This window comes from Lontra canadensis, unplaced genomic scaffold (assembly GCF_010015895.1).
Source record: "Lontra canadensis isolate GAN:19392208 unplaced genomic scaffold, GSC_riverotter_1.0 scaffold33, whole genome shotgun sequence".
Lineage (NCBI taxonomy): Eukaryota > Metazoa > Chordata > Mammalia > Carnivora > Mustelidae > Lontra > Lontra canadensis.
The window spans coordinates 8,621,629-8,643,009 of NW_022631027.1; the positions used below are offsets into that span (position 1 = coordinate 8,621,629).

At 40.3% G+C, this 21,381-nt stretch overlaps 1 protein-coding gene across 3 annotated transcripts in view; it reads left to right on the forward strand.

Annotated features, from left to right (window-relative positions):
• LOC116873385 (TLC domain-containing protein 4-like) overlaps nucleotides 1-21,381 on the forward strand; it is a 100,712-nt gene that overhangs the window by 9,602 nt on the left and 69,729 nt on the right. Inside the window, exon 1 of one of the 3 annotated variants that reach the window (XM_032867185.1) lies at nucleotides 18,921-19,247. The exons of 1 other annotated variant lie outside the window; for it this stretch is intronic. The gene's annotated coding sequence lies outside the window, so the exon portion shown is untranslated. Of the gene's footprint in view, nucleotides 1-18,920; nucleotides 19,248-19,608; nucleotides 19,703-21,381 lie in introns of those variants that run through there. One more of the 3 variants, XM_032867187.1, reaches the window with a different exon arrangement.

The window sequence follows — 21,381 nt, forward strand, 5'->3', positions numbered from 1 at the left end:
TCAAACAAATGTCAGCTTATGTGCCACCAATTAGCCTTTGAGGGTCCCCTTCATTTTCAGGTTGGTTTTTTTCTTACCTCATCAGTCAAGGATCCAGTTACTTATTGAGTACCTTGGAATGCAATGGTGAGTGGCAGACAAGTTTCCTGTCCTCACAGAGCTTCAAGCTAACAGGAGATTCAGATAAACCAATAACTTCAGCACTTTGTGAGAATTTAGGGATCAAGGAAATCTTCCTGGAGGAAGTTAGACTTAATGTGAAACTTGAAATTTAGATGAGTAGGAATTAACTAATCAGGGGAGTGGGGGAAGAGAGGAAGATTCCAGGCCAAAGAACAGCATATATAAATGCATGGAAGGAAGAGAGAACCAGGAACCTGGGGGAATTTAAAGCAGTTTAGTAGTGCTGAAAATTGAGTTTGAATCCAGAAATGGCTAGAGAGTAGATAATGGTGTGAAATTTATTTACTTTGTTAAGGAATTTGGACTTTATCCTAAGGTTAATGGGAAGACAAACAGGTATTTATATGGAGGAGTAGCATTCTGAAAGAGGACTCTATAAGGCGGAGAACAGAAGGGGAAGGACAGAAAGTCCACCACCTGATTTTTTAAGTTTTATTGGAACACAACCAAACCCATTCATTTACATATTGTCTATAGCTGCTTCCAGGCTTTCAGTGCAGAATGGAGTAACTGCCTATCCAGCCCTTTAAGAAGATGTCTGCTGGGGCTCCTGGGTGGCTCAGTCAGTTAAGTTTCACACTCTTGATTTTGGCTCAGGTCATAATCTTGGGGTCCTGGGATCAAGCCCCAAGTTGGGCTCTGCGCTGAGCATGGAACCAGCTTGACATTTCTTTCTCTCTTCCTCTCCAGCCACTACCCTAGTTGTTCTATTTAAATAAACAAACAAACAAACAAACAAATAAATAAATTTAAAAAAAAAAGAGAGAGAAAGAAAATGTTTGCTGATCCCAAGGAGACTGTTGCAGTAACTGGGTAAGACTGTGGTGGCCACGTTTGAGGAAGGCAATAGGTACATTGGAAAAGCAGACCTATGGAGTTGGTGCCAAATCATCGATGACACTGAAGAAATCATGACCCAGGTATCAGCTGAGAGAATCTGTTTTGCTTTTTAACTAGTTAAGGTTGGTTCAGGCTCCTATTACACAACTTTTAAATAAAGCACAGTACCTACTCATATGTTCTGCCGATTTCCCAGACATCTATGATTTTAGCATTACCTTGGGCCCTGCTCCTAATGTAGGGTTCAATGATGGGCTGTGTGTTTGTTCTGGGTGTGCTGTCTCCATTCTACTTCTTCTGTCTTCTAGCAGTGGCACTTGGCTTCATGATTTCTTCACTTAGCCCTTCCCCGCAACCTACTTACATTGTGTATGTGTTTGTGGGTAGGTTGGAGGCTTGGGGATTATGGAAGGCTTACTAAAGATTTGGAAGACATGAGGGGAGTCAAAAAATGCAAATAAGATAGAGCATTGTACATTTTAAAAAGTATTTTAGGTATACAGTGAAGTTCCTCTGTCTTCCATCTCTTTTCTCTTCTCTTCTCTTCCCATTTCTTCCGTACCCCCAGGTGAATTTCTGAAGTAGAACATTTTGTCTTTTATAATCTCATTTTTCAATCATACCCTCTATTCATAATGACTCATCGAGGTGTTTTCCTCTGAAAAGAATTCTAGCACCAGCTGTTGAGAAAATTGGTTTAACTTCACTATAGAAGCAAGATGTCTTCAAAGCAGAGTAGTGAGACTAGGTTTGGATCAAACAGGTATAATCTGACATGTCCAGCTGGAGTAGCCAGGAGAGGAAGTAGTCCAAGGTGGGGGAGAAGGGCAGGTGACCAAGTAGGGAAACCAAGATCATTTCTACAAGAGTAGTGTAAATATCAGACATTGGGAGGGTGAGGTTGTAAATAAGAGAGGAGGCCAGGCAACAAGGATAAGGAAATCAACCAAAATGTTGTAGACTGATGGCTCCTTGTGAAAAGAGATTGCGTCTTAACTATTTTTAGATATGGACCACTTAATACAGTGTTAGACACACACGGTAGGGATACAAGAAGTGTTTGATAAACTGAACCCTTAACCTCATGCCATTCCTGAAATCTGGTTCTTTTTGTGTTCCTGGGACTTTGCTGTCTAAATCAGTCTACTGTGTCTGAACAGATCAATCTACTATGTCTGAACAAATCAAACAACTGAGGTAAAAGAGTATTTAACATGTTCTTCCTTCAAGAACATCTAAACTGTGTCTCAGTGTATTTGCATCACAACAAAACTAGCAATAAACTACTGTTAATATGACCACCATCATTTATTGAATGCCTGTGAGACCGGAGCACCTTAGCAGGTGCTTACCTACCTTCTTTCATTTAAGCCTTGTGGTGACCCTATTATTATACTCATTTGACAGATGAGGAGACTCATGCTCAAAGAGGTTCTCTTTCCTGAGGTTATGATAAGTGGCAGGTTGCTGGAGTTCAAAACTCTTGATCTCAATAATATTAGTCTTTGCTGTCTCATAACTGTTTGCCTTGCCTCCAGTTTCTAAACCTTTGATCTTGTTCCCTTGCTTAAAATCTGTCATAGTTTTTATATCCTCCTGAGCGGGATCTGCAATAGTTAGTATGGTGTAATTTCTTTCTCACAGTCCCTGCCTACTTTAGTGGCTTTATCTTTTTTTTTTTTTTTTAAGATTTTACTTATTTATTTGAGGGAGACCATGAGTGAGAGAGCACAAGCAGGGGGAGCAGCAGAGGGAGAGGGAGAAGTAGACTCCCCACTGAGCAGGGAGCCCAATGTAGAACTCAACCTCAGGACCTTGAGATTATGACCTGAGCTTAAGGCAGCCGCTTCACTGACTAAACCTCCCAGGTGCCCCCAGGGGCTTTAACTCTGATAGCTCTTTCCATAAATGCATACTGAGTTCCAAACATCTTTGATTCCTGGAGCCATGCTAACCTCCTCCATGCTTCCAGGGTTTTGTATGTTCTCCCTCTTTCTGGAGTATTCTTCCTTCCCATTTTCCTGGCCTTTAAAACCAGGGATGCTATTTCTAATCAGTTTCTCTGGGAGATCTCCTCATCTCTTTAGGTTTTGATTTTCAATTAGTAAATTGAGGTGATTTCCTGCACTGGGAAAGAGGTTATCTGGCAATAATTATGGCTTTGCTACTCACTGGCTATATCATCTAAGGAAAGTTTACCTGATTTCTCTAAGCCTCAGGATTTTTTTCTTCATAAAATAGTGATAGTTATTTTAAGTAGCACCTGACATGTAGTAAGTACTCTGAGTGAGCTATTATTTTATGGCTCTTATGTGAGTTAAATAAGGTTAACATACATGATGATCTAGCATGATACTTGTTAGCACACTGTGCTTAGTGATTTCCTACTCTTCCTTCAAGATTAAGCTTACATCCCCCTTGATAATGCTTTTCCATAAGCATTCTATACATTCTACACATGGTTAGCCATGTTGTCAATTGTGCTCACCTACTTTTATTTTCACTTATTGTATCCCATATAATTACTGACCTAGGTTCTCATCTCCTTGGCTAGCCTGGACTTGCTGATGACAGGGACCATTTTATTGTCCACCCAAACCTAGCATGAATAGGTATTTTATGCACGTTGGTTGATTGACTGAATGAATACATTCATTAGGAAACAAGAAAGGGTCAAGAAACTTCTAGTTAGGGGTAGCACTACTCCTGGTACTAGTACTACTATGTCATGTTTATCGAGTATGATAAAAGTCAGCATTGTCCTGAGTGCTTGGTGCTCCTTAACTCTAATTCTCACAAGAGCGGTATTAGGCAAGCATTATCCCATGAAGATTTTTTTTTTAATTATGAAATCTTGTTTTACAGGAAAAGTAACAGAGGCTCAGGGAAGTTAAGTAACATACTCAAAGTCACACGGCTAGCAAGAGGTATAGAAAAAATTCTTATGTCTCAGTAGAACACTCTGCATTGCCTAAAGGGTGTTTTTGAGGTCCTCTGACTCTTTTCATTGTCTTTGAGTTATTGCACATCCTTCTGGATTATCTTGTGGTAGCCTTTCATCATGTCTGAGCCATTTTACAACCCTCTATGAATGTGTTTCTTTCAGATTTTCTTCTGAACAGGTTATGACATTTGCCTGGTTACCTCACCGAATGAGTTAAGTAAAATCTTCAACTTTTTTTTTCTTTTCAATCTGTATCAAACTCATAGTTGTGTTAGCTTCTCCTGAGAATTAACTTTTATCAGACACATAATTGGAATGCAACTTCTAGTCTGACTGACTTCAAGGCCCATTTCTGCAACTCCAAGGTCTCCAGCTTCATTGCGTACTCTCCTGATGAACTTGCTTTCTGATTGCAGCATTCTTAGTTCTCCTTCCCGAAACTCTGATTCGGGAGGGTTTTTTTGTTTTTGTTTTTGTTTTTTTAACAAGACTCCAGTTATTCTGTTCCAGGTGGTCTGAAAAACACTGCTTTGAACAACTTTTTTAGTAGAAGAAAAAACACTTGTACAAAGCAAATTATAAACTAAGTTTCAAAGAAGAAGAGAAGAGGAAGAGAGAAATTTTGTCTGGAGGAATCTGTAAGTTTTGTGAAGAAAGTGTGTCTTAAGACTAGGAATACTTTTGGGGCGCCTGGGTGGCTCAGTGGGTTAAGCCTCTCTCTGCCTTCGGCTTGGGTCATGATCTCAGGGTCCTGGGATCAGCTCCACATCGGGCTCTCTGCTCAGAGGGGAGCCTGCCACCCACCCCACCCCCCGCCACTCCCTGCCTGCTGCTCTGCCTACTTGTGATCTCTATCAAAAAACCAAACCAAAACTAAAAAAAACAACAACAAGGAATACTTTTGACAGGGAAAGAGAGGAGGGAAAGACATTCTATGTGTTGGAAGGAGCATGGGCAAAAGCGAGGAGTCAGGAAAATCCACAGCATTTTTGGGGGATGGCTAGTGACTGGATTTAGCTGGACTGAGCAAAGAACGTGAGAGGGAGGCTATGAACCATGAGGCTGGAAAGGTAGGTTTGAGCTAGAATGGAAGACTTCCATGCCATTCATTTGTTTAATAGACAGTGAAGAATAGTAGAAAGCTTTGACCAAAAATGAAGGAATAAGAAAATAATCAACTGCAAGTTAGAAGAATCCTGAAGAAGCATGAGGTTGGAGAGATAGAGGCAATCTCTGAATGCCAAGGAAAGGAAAGATACGAGATCACAAAGATTTGTAATCTCTTCCCTAACTAATGAATATTTATTTAGGGTCTGTTGTGTGTGAAACATGTGGTACTAAGCACTGGGAGAAGATGGGAAGAGAAGTTATTATCCTGGTATGCAAAGGCTCAAAGACAGAAGTTGCCAGAGAGACATCAGAGATTATCTGGGAAGCTGGGAAGATATATAGGCCTAAATTTGGGGAGTAAAAAGGAAGGGCAGAGAAGGTAAATATATGGAAGATCTTCAGCAAGTAGAATTGACAGAATTTGGTGTCTACATGGGTACAGAGGGCTAAGCATGTGGGGAGAATCTAGGAAAATTGAGGTTTCTTGGTTTTGGTGATCAGAGGCATGATGACTCTGAGAAAAGTGAGAAAAAAGAGTATGGGGAGGAGGGGTGATGATGAGTTCTATTTTATTGCATTTGATGAACCTGGAACACATGGTAGGATATTGGTAATAAAAATCTGGAGCTCAAGAAAGAAAGTGTTAGACAGATATTGTGTGAGTTGAGTTGATAGTAGATGCATGTTAGTGTTTGGGAGAATAGGGAGGATAGAGGCAAGTCAAAGCTGAGAGGGCGTCCAAATTGGATGAGGTCATTGCCTGAAGTGGATGGAAGTGAATTGAGCAAAGTTAGTTGCAGACTTTAGAGCTCAGAACTAAAGCAGAAAAGCCCATGTATTATTGGGTGCAAAGAATCATCAAAACTTAGAGATAAGAAGTCAAGGGTTAGGAGAATGCAAGAGCTTATTGAGAAATGAGAGCAAAGCAGGGGGATCAAGTTGAAGAATGTGTTTCCCAGGACTTATTTTAGGGATAGTGCTGCATTTGTTTGGAAGAGCTACTTTAGGCAAACAATGGAACTCCAAGGAGTTTAAGCAACAGAAGATGCTCCTTAAAGTCCCAGGTAGGGAAGAAGAGAGAGAAGAACACAGAGCTGCGGGAGGCCAACCTACTCCCCAGGAACTCCTTAATTTTAGGTAAATTTGAGGGGAAAAATCACAAACTTCTTGGAAATGTTTTTCTATGGAAACTAGTGGAAGGGCTGAGTTCTGGGTTCGGGATGATGAAGTGATGACAGGGATGTCAGTGAGTTAATGCTTTGTATTTTTATACTGATTTCCAAATTCAAAGAATGATTAGTTTTTCTTGTTGTAATGTCATTACACACTGAAGAAGGGTAGATCTACAAAACAAAACAAGAACAAAACCCACATCTACATTGTTTAGGAGACGAGTGGTTTTGAACTTTAGTTCTATTTGTCCCCTCCGTCTTCCAAATCATAACAAATGTTGAATATAAACAGCTGGTATTTTTAACTGTTGGTTATAGTTACTTATTTCTCAAGAATTTCTTGTATAACTAGTGACCAGAATTCATGCAGTTGTTCATGCGGTATCCCGTGATACTCTTTTTTTTTTTTTAATTTTTTAAAAAATTTATTTGACGGAGAGAGACACAGCGAGAGAGGGAATATAAGCAGAGGGAGTGGGAGAGGGAGAAGCAGGTTTCCAACCCAGGATCATGATCAGAGCCAAAGGCAGCTGCTTAATGACTGATCCACCCAGGCACCCTAACTACCACCCCCAGCAATGCTCTTATAATGGGCGTTCCTTGTTGAAAGAATTGGTAATTTGGATTAAGACAGAGTGAATTGAAATTGAATTTCTCTCACCTCTACACTCATACCTCAGGGGACTACTTTCGCTTTCTGTACCAGTAGAATACTGTGTGCATAAAAAACTGCTAAAAGTCAAATCCTGATAGTTTTTAAACTGGTACAGGTACAGGGCATCCTTTGCAAACCAGAGGTCGGTTCCTCTGTAGGAGCTCTAAAAGGAAAGGCAAAGCAGTTCTTAAAATCACTCGATTGCCTTTTATTACCTTTGGGGAATTGCTCAGGATAAAAATGAGGGGAAGTATATCATTCTTTTGCCCTTTCCCTGTGTAGATATAGATTATCAGTTATGACTCTCCCTGAGCTGTAGAGCTTTGAATTCTGAAAGGAGTTCCTTGGCAAGCTAAGGAAAGGGGGAAGATACGTGAGGGAGAATACATGCAGAGCACGTGACCTTGGCAGGGTGCGGCGTTAGGTGCAAAGAAACACAAGATAGACACTCTGTCCCCAGGCCACTGAAATCCAGATATCTTTAGTGATTGAAGTCCTAGAACACAGTTGTGAGACTCTTAGTTGTGCTCTGGGTTCTAATGGACCATAATACTGCCTTTTTCCTTTGGTGCTGGGCTTTGATAATGAGGTACTTATCCAGAACCCTGCTTGACTTGGGATGAAACATGGTCTTATTTTTTTTCTAAATTCAGAAAATATTTAGTATTTTCCTCCTGATGATTATAATGGAGGTAAATTAGAAGTTGCAGGAACAAGCCTGGAGCAAAAGAGACTAGATGGTGCTGGTTGCTCCAATACAGACGGGGAATGCGTTTGTGGGGCAGGAATGGAGTCAGAGGGGACTGGGTTGTTGGAGGGTCCTGTAGCCTCGCGGAGAGATTGAGAGCCACTGCAGGTAGTATTCCGTCTGCAGACTGGTTATTGCCAAAGGTACAAATTCTGAAGACTTCACCTTAGATCTAAATATTTAGGGAGTAAAGCAAGTTTCCTATTTACATCAAAAGAAATAATTTTTATGCTAAAAAATTTGGACATTTCCTTTCAATTTGGTGTATATAGTATTTTTGTGAAATGCTTGATTTATGTTTTTGAGGGGAGAATTCAGTGATTAAGTTAAATATACTGATCGTCTTTTCATTATTGATATTGTAATCGGTACTAATGGTAAATATTTTCCTTACCCCACAATCCATTTCTTCCTACTTTTTGGTTCTTAAACATTATGTTAGCATTTGGGGAAATGCCACATGTTGTTGTGAAACATATTTGACAAAATTTGAAGATATTTAATTGTAACAGTCTTTCAAAACTGTTTTTTACGTTGTATTTTCTACCAATGAGAATTTTAAAATCTGGGACTAGAACCATTCCTTTCCTTGTGGAAAATACAATTCCACAAGATGATTTCTTTTTAATTAAAACTTCTTTTTAAAATAAAAAAAATTCTTAGTGTATTGTAAAGTATATTAAAAGCTTTTGAAAAGAGATGGCAATTTTTTAAACTTCCTTGCTGGAGGGCAAAAATGTGTTGTTTTTACCAAAAGTAAAAGAACACAGACCTCAAGATTAAGTGGGAGATCTGAATGCAGATATACATTTTCTTGATGCTTTTAACTTTGTATATAGTATGTCTAAAAACAGAAACTTAATGATGAACATGATTTAGATGTATGGGAGTGGATTCATTATAATAATGCTATATTGTATGAAAAATCATCATAATGACATTAAGAAATCAATTTGATTGGGACATGTAAGGGGGATAATATATATATTAAAAATAGTCTCACAAAAATTTCTCTTGTTTTTCTCTTTTTAGTAATTTTTAGGATAGATCATATGAGTAGTGCATGTGAACATATGTGACCAATGAAGTAGTAAATTTACATCACTACAGAAATTTGATTTGATTTGGAATTGAATATGTTTGTCAGAGGATGGATGGGGTAGGAGATGTTTATACTAAGGAATATTTCTAAGTTCTAAAATTATATTTCGCTATAAGGCCTGAGGGAACGGCTTATGAATTATTCAACTATTGACTTTATTTTTTAAAAAACTTACTTGTTCATAGGAATAGGATAGGGAATATATTCTGATTTTCATCATGATACATGGGTTTTTCATGTTTCAAAACATCAAGCATAAATTTTATTTTGATAAGTGATAATACACTACTGTTACCCGGTTAAGGTCTATCTGCCTTGTTAATGAAGTGTTTGGGATCTAGAATTAAAAAAAAAAAGACACAGCTTCATAAATTTCCTACTTTCCCCCAAAGTGATGGTGGGTAGTGCCAGTGTGAAGAGAATGTAGTGAAAAGTAAATGCTCCAAAGTCAGAGTAGTGGGAAAACAGAATAACAATCTATCTCTGGGATGAGGTTGGTTAATTTCAATTTACATATTTTATATGAATGAGGGCCATTTATAATGTGTACAGGTCATTTTATATTTCTTTTTCTGTTACTTGTCTGTTAATGCCCTTTGTTTTTCTCTTGACTGGTCTTTTTCTCCTCAATTTCTAGAAACTTGTTATTTATTAAGGAGATTAGCCCTTTACCTGTGATTTGAATACCAGATCTTCTTTTTCCCGATTTGTAATTTTTGTTTCAACTTTGTGTATGTTATTCTTGTTATTTTTTGACCTCATAATGGTTTTTTATTCTTAGTTAGATTTATTAATATTTTGTACCTTCCAGATTTTGAATCATAGTTAGAAAGACCTTCCCGTTCCAAAGTAAGAAGAGAATTCAGCCATATTTTCTTATAGTACATTTGAGTGTTCATGCTTTAAATATTTGACCCATTTGGAATTTATCTCATGCAATATGAGATATAGATTTAACTTAACTTTTTCCAGATGATACACATTTATTAAAAAGTCCATCTTATCTCACTGATTTGAGATACCACTTATTTGGACCTATTTCTGGGTTTCCTATTCAATTCCATTAGACTATTCAAATGGCAATCCCAGAATGTTTCCTTATTGAGTTTCTATAATTTTTGTTTAAATATATAGAAAGCTGTTCTTCCTTTTCAGAAGAGTTTTACTGGCTATTCTTGTTTGTTTACTTTTTCTTACAAGCTTTAGAATCAACTTGTCCTATTCCAGAAAATAGCCTCTTAGTATTTTCATTAAGATTGCAATAAATTTAAAAATTAAAATTTAGGGGAAATTGACATACATTGACTTTTCCTACCTAAAAGCATGGTCCGTCTTTTCATTTATTCAGGTCTACTTTTAGATTCTGCAGGAACATTTAAAAATTTTCCTCATACAAGCTTTGCATATTTCTTATTAAATTTATTCCTAGGCACTTTACATTTTTTGCTGTAATTGTAAGTGGAGTCTTTTCTTTCTTTTATTTTGTAAGGGGGTATTGTGTGTGTACAAATAAACACATGTGCATATATGTATGTATTTATATATATACACACATATATACACATTTACATATATTTCACAAATTGTCATAAATTAATTTTGTATCCTGTTTCCATAGTTAATTTTCTATTGTTCCTATATTTTCTCAGTTGATTTTCTTGGGTTTCCCAGGCATATAATCATATAATCCAGAAAAAATGACAACTGCATACTCTTTTTTCCCAATAGTTATGTTTTTACCTTCTCTCTTTCATTAGTTCCCTTGACTGATACTGCAAGTATCTCTGTATTAGCAGTGGGAGGGTGGGTATCCCCTTATTCTCTTCTTGATATGAGCAGGAACCCTCCAGTATTTCCCCATTCAATCTAAACTAGCTTTGAATCTTAGAATTAATTTCTAGTCAGACGTTACTGCTTTGCTCTACCTGGAAAACTGACAATTTGGTCCAACAGTAAGGTCCATAAATATTTAGCAGTAATGGATTGGTAAAATACATTATGGCGCATCCTTTGAATGGAATAGTCTGAGCAGTTACAAAATAATGTGTATGTTTTTGTCCTTTTTGTTATTGTTTTAAAAAAAATCAAAGTATATGCAAGTATATATGGAAAGGTATCTGGGAGGATATTCAACAAACTGGCTTAAAAGTTATAAATATATTGTTGCAGCATTATTTAAAGTAACCAAAATAAGGAAGCAACCTGAATGTCCACTGATAAATGAATGGATAAAGAAGACGTGGAATATCACTTAGTCATAAAAAAGAATGAGATTTTGCCATTTGTGACAACATGGATGGACCAGAGGGTATTGTGCTTAGTGGAATAAGTCAGATAAAGACAAATATCATATGATTTCACTTACATGTGAAATCTAAAAAACCAGCCAACCAAACAAAGCAAAACCAGATCCATAAACACAGAGAACAAACTGATGGTTGCCAGAGGTGGGGGTGGGCAAAATGGGTGAAGAGGAGTGGGAGATACGGGCTTCCAGTTATGGAATGAATAAGTCACGGCAATGAAAGGTGAATTGAATGAATGTTATGAAATGAAAATCATAAGGGATATAACCAAAGGTATTGTAATAGTGTCATTTGGTGACAGACGGTAACTACACTTATGGTGAGCATAGCATAATGTAAAAAGTTGTTGAATCACTGTGTTGTACATCTGAAACTAATGTAACATTGTGTATCAACTGTGCTTCAATAAAAAAGAAAAGAAAGGAATAAATAAGATTATAGAACAGAAAAATTTATGGGCCCAGCATGTAGAACAGAAAAATTTATGAACATAAATATTGAGTGTTAATATCAATTTCTACTAATCTGTAAAATTTTTTAAAAATTCATGAAAATATTTTGGCACAATTAAAAAACAACTTAGAAATTTAAGAAAAATAGATGGACATTTTTCCCTTTCTCTGTTCTGGATCCCTTTCTGTTATTTAAATTTTATTTTGTTTATCCTTATTTTTTGCAAAGTGGGACTCATAGTGTAGATAGTGTAGAAAGAGGTTTACAAGATATAATCCAGAAGGAAAAAGAAAAGAGGAGAAAGGTCCACAGTCGGTGAGAGATTTCCGTAAATTTTGGAAACCAGAAGTTGGATGGAGTAGAAATAATTGACTTGACAAAGTGGAAGAAGGGCTAATCTGAATGCTTTGAGGAGCCTTAGCACTTGGCGGTCAGTGTACCATGGAAGGCAGGGGTGAGGTACAAGCCTGAAGAAGGAGAATTGCCCTGAAGTTGTTTACAAAGCTCTTGGATGCCACCGGGTCTCTTCTTGCCCCTCATACAGCCGTTGTGCATTCCTGTGCGTCATATTGCCCATACTACCACTAATGCAATCCCTCTGTGAAGTATGCAGTTTCTTTTCTGGAGAAAGGAGTTTATCTTTTGATGGAAAGTTCCTGTAACAAAAGGTCTGATCAGAGAATGGGAAAGAAGGATGTGTATTTTTTAATGGTAATGCAGTATTTTATTTATTAATAACTAATATGCGAGAAAATTTAAAGATTAATGGAACTTAAGAGAAGCTTTTTATATTTCAGTATCAATTATTAATAAGAGAGATAGTCAAAATAATCATGGTCAAAATTATTATATCAAAAACTTAAATAAGTGTTTGACGTTAGTCTACATACAATTCCATTTTTAGCACAAAGTTCTTTGGCTGCAAGAAAGAACATTTGGTTTACTTTACTAATAGGAATATCTCTTAATGCTGGAATGGCCTCTTTTACTTTCTGGCTTTCTTCTACTGTTGACATTTAGCATAGTTATCTATGATTGTATGAACGGAGTTCAGTGAAGAGGTACTCATCATGTTTATTCCAGATAAGAGTACATAACTGATCACTGTAGCAATGAGGAGGCGGACAGGCAGTGCAACCGCCCAATATTTTTTGAGGCCAGTAGGTTAAGCCTAAGGAGTTTAGCCAAGGTTCAGGAATAAAAGCTCACGCAACCTATAGTATGAAGCCAAATTGGGAGCTTAAGAAAAGAACAAAGGGTCGTCTGGGTGGCTCAGTGGGTTAAGCCTCTGCCTTTGGCTCAGGTCATGATCTCAGTGTCCTGGAATCGAGCCCTACATCGGGCTCTTTGCTCAGCAGGGAGCCTGCTTCTCCCTCTCTCTCTGCCTGCCTCTCTGCCTACTTATGACCTCTCTGTCAAATAAATAACATCTTTATAAAAAAGAAAGAAAAGAACAAAGCCATAAATAGCTCTTTCTGGTAATGGTGATGGTAACTTTCCCACCATTTTCCCTGTGGCTTTAGACAATCTGTGGGGAAGAAACAGAATCATCATCAGTGATTTGCTCCCCTTCATCACTGGCCTGTTGTAGCCTCATCAGTTTGCTATGGGCACTGTTTCTGCAGACTTTTTCCCAGGCTAAACCACTGCACACTGCCATCCTGTGCCAAAAATATGTTTGAAATACAAACGTACTTCAGAGGTAAAGCTGATTAATTCTCTTGGTCCACGATTTCTCAATCTTGGAATGACTGACATTTGGGATTGGAAATTCTTTGCTGTGAAAGGCTGTGATTGTGACATGGTAGCAGCCTCCCTGACCTCTACTCCCTAGGGGCTCATGCGTGTCCCCCTTCCCTGTGATGACAGCCAAAAGCATCAGCAGACATTGCCAAATGGCTGGACTGGGAAGAACTAACACCTCCCACCCCTCCCCAGTTGAGAACCTCTGTCTTGGACATTAGGTAATAGAAAAGATGGGGTGCCTGGGTGGTTCAGTTAAGCATCTGACTCTTGATTCCAGCTTAGGTCTTAATCTAGGGGTCCTGAGTTCTGGCCCTGAGTTGGACTCAATGCTAGGTGTGGAGTCTACCTAAATTAAAAGGAAAGAAAAGAAAAGAAAAAGCTGTAGAGATAATCAGTGGGATAAAAGGACAATCAATCTGAAGAATAATGAAGTTCCAACATCCTGCTGACTAAGAGTTCACAAAGAGAGAATATAGAAAATGAGAAGAAGGAAATTAGCAAAAAAAAAAAAATAAATAAATAAATAAAAGATTTGCAGGTAAGATTGAAAGCACCCCTGAAGGTCTAGCACAATCCAGGAAAAAAAGGCCCATTCTAAGGCACAAGGCACATGATTGTGATATTGCAGACTGTAAAGTTATTGGGAAGATTCTAGAATGAAGAATAGACCAGATACAGAGGAAGGGGGACCAGAATGGCATTAGGCATTTAGTTCAGGGGCAATGCTGGAAGTAAAAGAAAATGGAACAGTGCTTTTAAAATGCTGGGGGAAAATGATCTGCAACTTATCCAAATTATCAATTGAGGATGAGAATAGGATACAGACATTTTCAGACATGCAAGTACGCTAAAAAAATTCACCTTCTATATACACGCTCTGAGTAAACTACTGAAACCTGTGCTTTAGCAAAATAAGAGAGTGGATTTCTTTCTTTTTTTTTTTTTTAAGATTTTATTTATTTATGAGAGAGAGCGGGTGTGTGCGCCCAAGATGGGGGAGCGGCAGGCAGAGGGAGAAGCAGGCTCCCCGCTGAGTAAGGGGCCCAACATGAGATTATTACCCAGGACCCTGGGATCATGACCTGAGCTGAAGGCAGTTGCTTAACCAACTGAGCCATCCTGGTGTCCCAAGAGAGTGAATTTCTAATGTTTGGGCATTGGAAGATACAAGGGCATTTGTTAGATATGTTGAAGCATCTGGATAAAATTTGGGTTAGATACATTTAAAAAAAAATAAGTGAAAAAGGAAGGCAGTTATTAACTCCAGGAACAACAGAGGAGATTTTCAAGAGAAATACTGTCATGGCACCTTACTTGATTCAACAATGCACTGTATTTACTTTGACAGGATGATAAAAACACAAATTATTGATTTGAACAGAAGTTGTGATGTAGGTGTGTGAGAAGGAGGGGTGAGGGCAAAGTGGTGATGGTGGTATGTGTGAAAGAGCTAAATCCTCAAATACCATGACAAGAAGTCAATAAATAATGTCTAAAAAAGTCAGGAAGCACTGGTATGAGCATATTGTTAAGAAATAACCTAGTAGGGTTATGTAGAACATGGGGTGAAGCCAGGTGGGGGGAAGTTGGAAAAGGGGCTGATCGGACTCGAGTGTTTTTGTTATAAGCCTTTATGAACTATTTGAATTTTTACTTATATGTTACTTTCATTAAAAATAAAAATGCAAAAAAAAAAGATGCACACAAGAATAATACATACATATTACAGGAAAAAGTCGCATAAAATAAGATAGGCAAAAAGAATCTAAAAGACCTAAGGATCTCACCCACCCAGAGCTAACCTTTGGTAATATCCTGAAATAGTTTTTTCTTGAAAAATTCTGAAAAACAAATGAAAGGACTTTATTTTTAAAGATTTTATTTTTTTATTTAAGAGAGAGAGAGAGAGAGAGACCTTGAGTGCACAAGCAGGGGGAGTGGCAGGCAGAGGGAGAGGGAGAAGTGGGCTCCCTGCTGAGCAGAGAGCCTGATGGGTGGGGAGGGATTGCTGACCTGAGCTAAAGGCAGCTGCTTAACTGACTGAGCCACCCAGGCATCCCAAAAGAACTTTTAAATACTAAAAACAAAACAAAGCAACAACAAAAAAACCCCTCACAAATTCTTGATACATTAAAATCAACAGTAATTTAAAAAGTAGTGCCAGGGGTTATTAATTTTGAAATCAATCTTTTTGATCAAAATGCTTGGTGTTTTGTTATCTTCACTAACAGAGCAGGGTGGAGAATTGAGGCAATCTTCCAAAATAATTCTGCATTAATTATCTTGTTATTTTAGAAAGAAGCAGCTTTTGGTCTTAGTTTTCTAAACAATTGGCTCTATTTAGTTTAGAAATTTTTGGAAACAAATTTATGAGGAAAATTTGTCTTCAACAAATGGTATTGGGAAAACTGCACAGCTCCATGCAAAAGCATGAAACTGGACCACTTTCTTACACTATACACAAAAATAAGTTCAAAATGGATTAAAGACCTAAATGGGAGACCTGAAACCATAAAAAAAGTCCTAGAAGATAACGCAGGGAGTAATTTCTCTGACATTGGCCATAGCAACATTTTTTTAAATATGTCTTCTAAGGCAAGGGAAACAAAAGCAAAAATAAAGTACTGGGACTACATCAAAATAAAATGCTTGTGCACAGCAAAGGAACCGGTCAACAAAACGAAAGGACAACCCACTGAATGGGAAAAATATTTAAAAATGACATATCCAATAAAGGGTTAGTATTCAAAATACGTAAAGAACATATACATCTCAACACCAAAACCCCAAATAATCCATTAGGAAATGGGCAGAAGACATGAACAGACATTTCTATAAAGAAGACGTCCGGATGGCCAACAGACACATGAAAAGATGCTCAATGGCACTCATCAGAGAAATGCAAATCAAAATCACAATGAAATATCACCTCACACCTGTCCGAATGGCTAAAATCAAAAACAAAAGAAACAAGTGTTGGTGAGGATGTTAAGAAAAAGGAAACTGTGTGTTGTTGGTCGGAATGCAAACTGGTGCAGCCACTGTGGAAAATAGTACAGAGTTGCCTCAAAAAAAAAAAACCTGAATTACTGTATGATCCAGTAATTCCACTACTGGTATTTAGCCTAAGAGTATGAAAACACTCATTTGAAAAGATATATGCACCCTTATGTTGATGGCAGCATTATTTACAATAGCCAAAATATGGACGCAACCCAGGTATTCCATAGATGAATGGATAAAGGAGATCTATGTCGGTGAGGATGGGTGAAATAGGTAAGGAGAATTAAGAGTACACCTATGATGAACAATGAGTAATGTATATAATTGTTGAGGCACTATATTGCTTACCTGAAGTTAATATAACACTGTACATTAATCATATTGGAATTAAAAAAACCTCAAAACACACAGAAAGAAGATACATAGAAACAAATACAATAAACCATATTTCCTGTCTAGAGCATATGCAAAAAAATTTTTTTATCAGGAAAATTTGCCTCAAAAATTCTGTACCTTTTGCCTTTTTTTTTTTTTTTAAAGATTTTATTTATTTGACAGAGAGAGGTCACAAGTAGGCAGAGAGGCAGGTGGGGGCGTGGGGGAGCAGGCTCCCTGCTGAGCAGAGAGCCCGATGCAGGGCTCCATCCCAGGACCCTGAGATCATGACCTGAGCCGAAGGCAGAGGCTTAACCCAGTGAGCCACCCAGGCGCCCCAGTTTTTCTCTTTTTAAAGAAAGAAAAATAATTTCATCTCTCTGAACCATTTCAGTGAGCAAAACTATAAGAAGTACAGTTCAGCTTTGATATCTCACAGTTAACAAGCAGAAAAACTTAAGACAGTAAATAACAGAATTTGGGGAAACTGTTCTTGGAAAGAGAGGATTGGTAAAATGAAGTTAAGAATAATTAGAAATCTAAATGTGAATAATAAAAAATATTTTTAAAGAAATTAAGCTGCATTACAATTTTGATAAAAAAATACGCAGCTGATACAGTTTCCTACCTCCTAAGTTCATTGAGTTTTGATTAGTTTAAAAGATTCAAAATTCTACTAATATTTACTGAATTCCTTTCCTTATCTCAGACCTTGTCCTTGATGTATTCGCTTACATGCTCTGTATAATCTCGCAACAATCCTGCAGATTTAATGGTGCATTTGTAGAGGCCTGATATGAAGGAACATATAGTGGGACATAGAATATAGAGTGGATTTTTGTGGGTTTGCAGGGTTTTGGCTGCTGCTATGGGTGTAAGAAAATACGTATATTAAACATAATGATGGTGTATTTATCAGAAAAAAAACCAAACAATTATTAGCCACTGGAGACAAGCACAGGGGAGGGGCTGGAGTTGATATGTGGAGGCAGAGTCTGGAGTTGACATGTGCAATCTGTACACCTAGGGCTTACCCCACAGATGAGCACACACAGCTACCTTGTCCCTGCAGAGTTATGATCTAGCCACATGAACGCAGAAAGCAGGTGTGGGGCAAACCAAAGTTGTCGAGGACGGAGGACCTTGTGAAGAAAATACAGTGGAACAGGTTGTGGTCAAAGGGCACTCCTGAGAGTCTTGGGGAGAGAAAGGAGAAATTCACTTGGGGCCTGCAGAATCTTCTACCCCGCTTTACTGCAGGCAGGCTGTTGTCTGTAGGGCGGAATAGGTTTTGTCTCTCTAGGTCAGTCTGAGGTACGTTTACCTCTGGGGTCTCCAGAGGTAACTATGAATTATTATCCCCATTTGAGAAATGAAGAAATGGAGCCTCAGTGAGGTTCGGTTAGCTAACATGTATTTGTGTGTATGTAAATATTAGGTAAAACATATTAGCCCCACTGATAGGCATTTCTTACAAATAACTGCCCTACATTATTAAGAGTGGTGCTTACTAATTAACATTAGAAGCCACATCTTCTAATTTTTTGAATACTTTTCGCAAATTTTAACAGCCTAAATATACCTCTTCATCATTTTGTTTTATTCAAACCAATTCCGTCGTGTTAATCCAGAACATTTGAAGGTTTTTGAGGTTGTACATAGCAGGTCAGAAGAGCTACTATTGAATGGCAAACTTTAGGCATTGGGCAACTTGGAAATGTCCACCAGCATCAAAAATTCAAATCCTATTACTCCACCCTGACAGCAGAGGGGCTCCCATGTTGGGTGTAGGTGGAGTGTTAGTGCACTCCAGGGTGTTTTTCAGGGATTCCGGAGGAGGCGGCTCCAAGAGAACGGGCCTGTTTCACACACGCCCCCTACCCAGTTTGGAATGCACCTGCAGTCCCTAGCAAGAACTGGGTGGACCTGGCTCTGGCCAAGCCAGATGTCGCATGAAAAATCTGCAACTGTCTTTTCACCTCCTTTCTTTTATTAATACAAATTCATAATCTGAAAAGAATTTCGGTTACGAGGCGAACCCAGGTACTGGCCGCTGCGGAAGCGGACTCAGACCGTTCCTCCCCACTTGCTAGTTTTGCTCCTTGCTTTGGGAAGCGGAGGAACCGCACGCCCTGTCCCTGGCGAGGTGTGTTCTTCCCGAATCCCACCGCAGCCCTCCTTGGGTGTTCCCGTTTCGGAGCCCTTTCCGGGACCCAAGTCCAGCTCGCGAAGGTCGGCCCTACAGCGGCCTCGGGGCCCCGCCCACTTTGGCCGCGGGTCGCAGCCGCCACGAGCCGGAGTGGGAGCCGGAGCCGGAGCCGGAGCCCGAGCGGCCGCGGCCCCTTTAAGGAGCCGCTCTGCGGTAACCCTAGCCCGCAGTCCGGGCGGGCGCGGCGGCCGCGGCGGTGTCTGTAGTCTCTGTGACTGCTTCTCCGAGCGGCCCGGGGCCCCGCGGCTCCCCTGGCTCCCGCCGAGCATCTCGCGGGGTGACTCTGGCCAGCGCCAGCCCTCGGGCCGGGCCAGATGACCAGGTTTCTGTAACCACACGCCGCCCTCCCCGGCCCGGTGCAGCCGCCGCCCGCGCGCGAGTCGCCCCGGGACCCGGCACAGGTGACGCTGTTTGGAGGGGGTTCGGGGAAAAGGGCGGGCTCGCTTTTGCCCCGCGGTTCCCCGGCGCCGCGGAGCACGGCCCGCGGGCAGGGGCGCCGGGGCTTCCCGCCCCCGGCCTAGCGCGGCCGCGGGCTACGGCACCCGGAGCTGGGTGGGCGTCCCGAGAGCGGAGGCGGCCAGGGGCGCCCGGGCGGGCTGCAGCAGGTGTGTGCGGCCGCGCAGCATCCTCCCGGCCCCGCGGGCTCCCGCGCCGCTCGCGGCGCTGACGGTGTCCCGGGGCCCGCGGCCCCGCGCCGCCCGTAAGCCGGGCGTTCTGCTGGCGCCCCCCGGGTGCGCGATTCGTGCTGCTGGGTCTGCCCGGGAAGCTTCCCGGCTCTCAGCCCAAAGGGGTGGGTGCGTGAGGCAGCCAGGGAAAGCTTTCTTGTTAGAGGCCGGTACACAGGTGCATCAAGTGGGTAAGTCTCCCCTCCCCCCTCCCCCATCTAAATAAAACAAGACGCTTTTATTCACCCTTGTAGTTCTCAAGTGCGTCCCATTTTTAGCCACCTCATGCAGAATAGTAGTAGGAAAGGGACTGGACTCTATTTACAGCTCTACCATTGTAACCCCTGCAAGTTTATTAAACCGAGAACCTCGGTTTACCCAGCCATGAAATGGGATTCCTGCAGCCCCAAGAGGGTGGGAAAACCTCTGTGAAAGTACTTTGAGTTGTTGAAGTTCACTAAAGGGTCACTATTGATGGCCAGTACGTTTCCCCCCCTCAATTGTATAATCTGTTAATGTAGCACACATTTTCATGTGAATTTATAAAATTGTTCCTAAAGAGTGATCTTTGACAGTGTTTAAATGAATCCAGTGCCAGTTTGGGGACAAGATGGGAGAGTTTATGTGGTTATTAGGAGTTGATGTGTGAGGCAGGAAACAAGCTATCATTTTAGTAAAATCTTCACCAGTCATAAATGGAGTTGAGAAAAATCGATCTTGTTCTGTGTTTGTGTTGAGAGAGATACTGCTGTGTGAGCCCATGGTATAGGTTGGAATGCAGCTTTATCTTTCTGTAGCCAGTTAAGGTAATATGACAGAGAATCTCAGTTCCCTTCTAAGTGTGAAGTGGAGAATTTCCCCCCCGTGTTAATCTTTTCCTTAAATTGTAGGGATGGAACTAAGTTAGAAAAGTGGGCTCCTGCCATGCTAGAAAGTTGGAAAGAATGGCTCCAGAAACTGTGGACTTTAGTCGACTTGCCACCCCTTCCTGTGCCATCAGATGACCCTGAGAATATATTTACAGAGTGCTACTTTTCTTTTTACTCCTGCAACTCCTTTTGCCACAATACCTCCCTCCAGCTCTGGAATCCTTACTGTGTGATCTTGTACAGATTTTACCTGTCTGGAGCCGGGCACTTGGCATCCAGTGGCTCAGTCAGTCGTAATTGTTTACTCTATGAGCTTTCTGTTCCTATTCCTTTGCCTCTAAGCCTCTTGACCTTGTTGGAAAGAATAATGGCTTTTCGTCACTAAAGTTGCATACTTGGGGGTGCCTAGGAATGGCAAGGGTCAAGGGCCAAAGCTAACCCAGAGAAGCTGGGTCTTCTCAGTACACCCTGGAGTATGGATGCCAGAGTTGGCCTGTCTTTTCCTTCCTCCTCTGAAATCTTAATCAGGGAGAGATTCATTTGATCACCAAGGTAAACAGAGGCCTTGGGAGCTGGAGCTATCAGAGACCTAACTCCATGCTAGGTAGATGAAGAGAGATCCCAGCAAAGGAGTGGGGAGGAGGACATGGTGACCTGGGAGGGATGGATGGCCTGCCTTAATAATTGGGCAATCGGAGAGGTAGTGAAGGAGCCCTGTATTCCCCCACTAGGAAGTGGGAAAGGGGTTGGATTGCAGAAAGGGGCTAGTATTAGAGCTTCTAGGCCAATTCTGGAATGTGTCCTAGGTGAGACCTCCCCTTCTCCCTAGTTCCCTCTGAGTGTGTTTCTTGCCCTTCTGAGTCTAGAGCAGCCCTCTCCTCCCACCCTACTTTTATGTTCTACCCTGAAAGCCGGCATCTCAAGTATGAGCAGAAACCAAGGTTTCATAAGAAACCTTCAGACCTCAGTGTCTCCCTGTTCCCTTCTTCTCAAATTAGTGG